Source organism: Gossypium arboreum, chromosome 12, assembly GCF_025698485.1.
Source record: "Gossypium arboreum isolate Shixiya-1 chromosome 12, ASM2569848v2, whole genome shotgun sequence".
NCBI classification, from domain to species: Eukaryota; Viridiplantae; Streptophyta; class Magnoliopsida; order Malvales; family Malvaceae; genus Gossypium; species Gossypium arboreum.
The window spans coordinates 52700545-52706544 of NC_069081.1; the positions used below are offsets into that span (position 1 = coordinate 52700545).

The window sequence follows — 6000 nt, forward strand, 5'->3', positions numbered from 1 at the left end:
GGGTAAGTTAATATGTAATTTAAGAGTTTAACAAACTTACCGAATTGTTCTTCTATTCTGTCTTTCGTCATTACTTTAGGATATGGCACACGAGGTTCATGATTCGTACTTACCTGTTTAGGATCATCATTGTTTACCTCTTCTCGACCTTTGTTCATCACGTCGTCTTGTTGTAATTCTGGCTTAGGTGCAACGAATCCTTCCTTATTTTTAGTGCTAATTGCATTGAGGTGTTCCCTCAGATTAGGTTCAGTATTACTTGGTAGGCTACCTTGTGGTTGTTCGGAGATTAATTTGGACAGCTGGCCTATCTAAGTTTCGAGTCCTTGAATCGATGCTTGTTGATTCTTAAGTGCCGTCTCAGTATTTTGAAAACGGGTTTCTGACACCGAGATGAATTTAGAAAGCATCTCTTCAAGGTTTGGTTTCTTCTCTTGTTGATAAGGTGGCTGTTGAAAACCTTGAGGATTTTGTGGCTTTTGATTCCCTTGACCACCTCAGGAGAAATTTGGGTGGTTTCTCCAACCTTCATTATAAGTATTACTGTATGGGTTACTTTAAGATCTAAAGTTATTGTTACCCATATAGTTGACTTGTTCCTCTTCAGTTGTGGGATTGAAGGATTGGTATTCTGTATGCACACCTCCTCCGCTTGAGTCACACCTCATTACTGGATGTACCTGTATAGAACCAAGAAAACTATCAATCTTTTTATTAAGAAGTTCTACCTGATTTGACAACATAGTAACTGAGTCGACGTTATAAACGCCGGCTGTTTTCGTTGGCTTTGTCCTCATAACTTGCCACTAATAGTTATTCAGTGACATCTCCTCTATAAATTCATAGGCATCTTCTGGTGTTTTATTGTTGATGGTTCTGGCAGCAGCTGCGTCAATCATTTGTCTTGTCGAGGGATTCACACCATTGTAGAACGTTTGAACTTGCACCCAAAGTGGTAACCCATGGTGAGGGCACCTTCTCAGTAAGTCCTTGTATCTCTCCCATGCATTGTAAAGTGTTTCTAAATCCATCTGCACAAAAGAAGAGATATCATTATGCAATTTAGCCGTTTTAGGCGACGGAAAATATTTTAGTAAATATTTCTCGGTTATTTGTTCCTAAGTAGTGATAGACCCTCATGGTAACGTGTTCAACCACTGTTTAGTTTTGTTTCTCAGTGAAAAGGGAAATAAACGAAGACGAATGGCATCATCAGAAACACCATTGATTTTGAATGTATCGCAAAATTCAAGAAAATTCGCCAAGTGCGTGTTGGGATCCTCATCCCGCAAACCATCAAACTGAACAAACTGCTGTATCATCTGAATTGTGTTAGGTTTTAGTTCGAAATTATTTGTAGCAATAGTAGGTCTAACTATACTAGACTCAGTTCCTGTTAAAGAAGGTTTAGCATAGTCATACATAGTACGTGGAGCAGGATTTGGATTAGCTGCAATTGCAGGAGGTAGCTGATCGCCTAGATTTTCGGCCATCTCTTCAGTTGGGGGTTGAGTATCGTCTTCTCGCTCATTCTCCGTGTATTGTAAACTACGCCTTATTTCTCTTTGATTTCTACGAACTGTACTATCGATTTTTTCATCAAAAAGTAGTGGTCTTGATGGGTTTCTTCTAGTCATAAACTATAAAAACCTGTCAAGAGATAGAAAAAGTAAATTAATAAATAATAAAATAAAATAAAATTGCAAGAAAATTAAATGGCTAAAGTAATAAAAATTTAGTGTTCCTAATATTTCAGTTCCCCAGCAGTGGCGCCAAAAACCTGATCGCGTGATTCGTAACCAGTAATAAATATTTATAGTGAAGAACAGACCTAGACTAACTATTATCACGATGAAAAGGCAAGCGCACCTATCGAATAATAGTATAGTAACGGCAAGACTGGGATATCATACCCAAGGAACCAAAAGTACTAGTAATAACTATCTTTTATTATTTAGCCTAAGAATAAAAGGGTTTGTTTTAATTAACTAATTATTTAAACTAATTTACTAATTTAATTAAAGCAAAGAGAAAATTTGGAAAAGACTTGAAAAGAAGCAATTGATAAAAACGACACCCAAGGAGGAATCCACCTAGATTTCACTTGTTATCTGACTCTGAACTAGACGATTTATTCACTTGACTTGTTCCGTAGAGATCCCTAAGTTAAGTTATTATCCCTATTCAAGACTAATAACATCTAATCCCTAGATTGAATAACCGAGACTTTTCTCTAATTAACACCTAGGGTTGCATTAACTCGATCTATGGATCCCCTTATTAGGTTTCACCCTAATCCGGCAAAATATCGTAACCCTATTTCTAGGCGCTCGATCAACTCCACTTAATTATGCCAAATCTTCTCTTAGGTAGGGTCTATTCCTCCTCTGCATAAGCACATCCAATCATGAATCAATACCCGGAATATTAACTCAAGAATTAAGAACACATAATTAAGAACAAATCAAGTATTTATCATACAGTTCAGATAATCATAACAAGATCCATCATAGGTTTTATCCCCCTTAGGTATCTAAGGGGTTTAGTTCATAATAAAGAAAACTCTAAAACCCTTGAAGGAATTCTGAGAGAGATCTTCAGTTTGGAGTAGCTCCAGCTTTTGAGATGGATCGTCTGGCTTCCTTCAAGTAATTCCTGGCATGTGGTTCTGTATTCCAGAAAAGTTCTGGAAAGAGCGGCCCCCTTCTAGGTCACACTTAAGGTGTTTATATAGGCTTCGGATTGGCTTTCTTCCTCCCTAAGTACCCTTTTCGGTGTAAAATACAACTCTTTGAAAAAGGGACACGCCCGTGTACCATGACCGTGTGACGTGACTACCAGGCCGTGTTTGATCCGTTGAATTACACACGACCGTGTAGGCTCAATGGCCAGGCCGTGTGAATCGTGAGAGCCCTGGTCGACACCTTCGAAGGCCATGGGCGTGTGAGATGCCCGTGTGGCAAGGCTTAGGCCTTGTCATCTTCTCGATTTGGTCCGTTTTGTCCCTTTTTAGCTCGTTTTTGGCTCCTTTCGACTCTTGGTGCTCTCCTGAGTACAAAACATGAAATAACTGGATTAAGAGCACCAAAATCCGGAAATCTAGTAATGAACATCCATAAATATGCTAAGTATTTGGGGTATAGATATGTATAATTTGGCGTTTATCAAATTTCAACTCAAGATAATACCTAAACTTAGGGAAGCAACCTAAAAGCTTTTTAATTTGTCAAAAATCAACTTATCATGCTTGATTCCCTAATGTCTTAAAGTTTAAACAATCAATGCATAAATGCGTATGTTTTAATTCAAGACATATCAATAAAAATAATAAATTAATTAAAATTCTTTCTAATAGTGATATGAGTGATTCACGTAAGAATAAGACAAAATTCAAGGATTTCTAATGATGATATAAAAGACCCTCCATACTTAAGATGTACATTGCCGTTAATGTACAAAGATGGATATATTAAAAAATATAGATATATAATCATAAGATAGGGAGAGAGGTAAAACTTCCTGAATGATGAATGAACTCCTTGAATTGGAGTTATGGAGAATAATCGGCCAACGCAATGATGAGAGTGGAGGAGGACACTTCGGTGGTGGTAGAGGTTCATTAGTCCATAAGTCCTGCGCCAAAAGAATATTATATCTGGTAGTAGCTATGGTCGTGGTTGAGCAGGACATGGCAGTCGTGGAGAACCTTTGCCAGTGGAGTTTTTAGTTCCTATTTGATGATGAGCTTTAGAGCTCTTTATGATTATGATAAAATCAGGAACTCTGTAGGAAATATAAGGAAGCATAATTACTCGTAATGAAATAGCCGAAAATAAAAATTATAAAAACTAAAATTAAACTAATATTAAAGGAAAATGAAATAAAAACTACTTAAATAAGATAAATAAAGATAAAATGAAAATAAAAATAATAAATAAAAAGTTTTTAAACGTGTTGATTTCCCATGTGGGTCCATTTTCTTCGTTTTCAGCCCGTTTCTCGCTTTTTTTACTTTCCTATGCTCACCTAAGTATAAAACATGAAATTAAAGAATGAGGAGCATCGAATTCACCAAATCTAAGGAGAAATCATCCATAAATGTGCTAAGCATGGGATAAAAATATGTATAAATTACGGTTTATCACCTTTCCCTCGGTACTACCGAGACAAGTGTCTTCCACCAATGGTAAGCCAAATCTCTAAGCACTGATACCACACATTTCATGCATTCTTCCAATGTGCATGAAAATTCTTCAAAATCCCGGATGGTGTTTTCGAGCCAAAACTTTGCCCATTCTGGATCATCATTAATACTAGCTCGGAACTCTTCAGCTCCTTGCTTTCAAATTTTATCCACTGATGGTCTGCTCAATCTTATAAAATCCATACCTTGGGGTGCCACTAGAATAGGCTGAGGAATAGGCAGGGGTGGAGGGGGTTGAGCATTCGTGTTCGCTGGAACAAACTTCGTGTACCAAGTATCCATCATGTAGAGATAGGCTTCCTGAGCCCCTTCTCCTCCTCCCTGACTAACCATGGGAGCTCAGGTATCAGTTGGCACTATCCCTTTAGTGGGAGCTGGTGCGTTACTTTCTACATCATCTGTCACAGCCCAATCGGGATCAATTTACTATATGAGAACACAATTAAAAATTGTCATGAGTCGTCACACTATTACAATATTTGTATGGCATGTATAGCTAAATTCGTACACATGCTACATTAGTTTGAGAATTGACTAAACCGTAGCTCTGATACTACTAAATGTAACACCCCATACCCATAATTGACGCCAGAACAAGGTATGAGGCGTTACCGGACATGAGCTCACAAAATCATACAAAACTGGGACATAAATTTTCATCCAAATTTAAAACTTTTCACTCACTTGCTCATTGTCCCTTTTATGGGTCTACGAGGCCCAAAACATACATCGGGAACGGTTCAGGACCAAACTGAGAACTGAGAAAATTTTCCACTAAACAGAGTCACACGCTCATGTGTGTGGGTCGTGTAATCCTACACACCCGTGTGGTTTGGGACAAGCCCGTGTCCTTAGCTCGTGTAACTCTCTATTTATGACGTCATAAACAAAATGTAGTCACACGGCCAAGGCACATGCCCGTGTGCCTAGGCCGTGTGGACAATTAAATTTCAAATTTTTTCCATAAATAGGTGCAGACTTCACACGGCCAGGGCACATGCCCATGTCCTATGGCTGTGTCTCTCACACGACCGAGACACACGGCCGTGTCTCAACCCGTGTGTTTACTATTGGGCATTCTGTTTGTATTAATTAGGATGTAGGGGACACACAGCCAGAGCACATACCTGAGCCGTGTGTCACACACGGTCTAGACACACGCCTGTGTGTCTACCCTTGTGGACAAATTTAAGGCTATATTTCAATCCATTTGCCACCTTTATTTACACAACACATTCATGGTTCCAAATGTACTTAAAATCTCTTACGAATCTAGTTTGTGTATTCAATTTCTCAGCACTTTAAACTAGATCAAAGCTTCAAATCATAACAACTCTATTGTACCCAAACACACATGTATCCATGAGTAATAATTATTAAATTTGCATGTATGCATTTTCATTACAACTTATGCACACACATAGAGATCATCATCATTAGGCCATCATCCACCAAGATCCATACCATAATGGAATTGGCTCACACATGCATAAGTGAATAGGTTTACAACCCAATAGTCATTGTAAGCCATATCTCATGGCCTTATACAAAATTAACCATAACACACTTATAAGCCAACACATTGGCTAAACTAATTTGACATATAACAAAGCAACCAAGTTCCTATACATGCCATACTCAAAATAAAGAGACTAACTATACCCAAAAGATCTGATTGATAGTGTGATCGAGTCTCCGACACACTTTGATCCTCGAACTAGCTTAGCGAAACTATAAGAAAAAGGAAAATAGAGGGAGTAAGCATAAAGCTTTGTAAGCTTATATGTAAATAATAA

General features: G+C 38.0%; 1 non-coding gene across 1 annotated transcript; it reads left to right on the forward strand.

Annotated features, from left to right (window-relative positions):
- Positions 1 to 957: 957 nt before the first annotated feature.
- Positions 958 to 1063, forward strand: LOC128286189 (small nucleolar RNA R71). The gene has a single exon (XR_008276734.1). It is a non-coding gene; the product is annotated as a small nucleolar RNA R71 (small nucleolar RNA).
- Positions 1064 to 6000: the final 4937 nt, after the last annotated feature.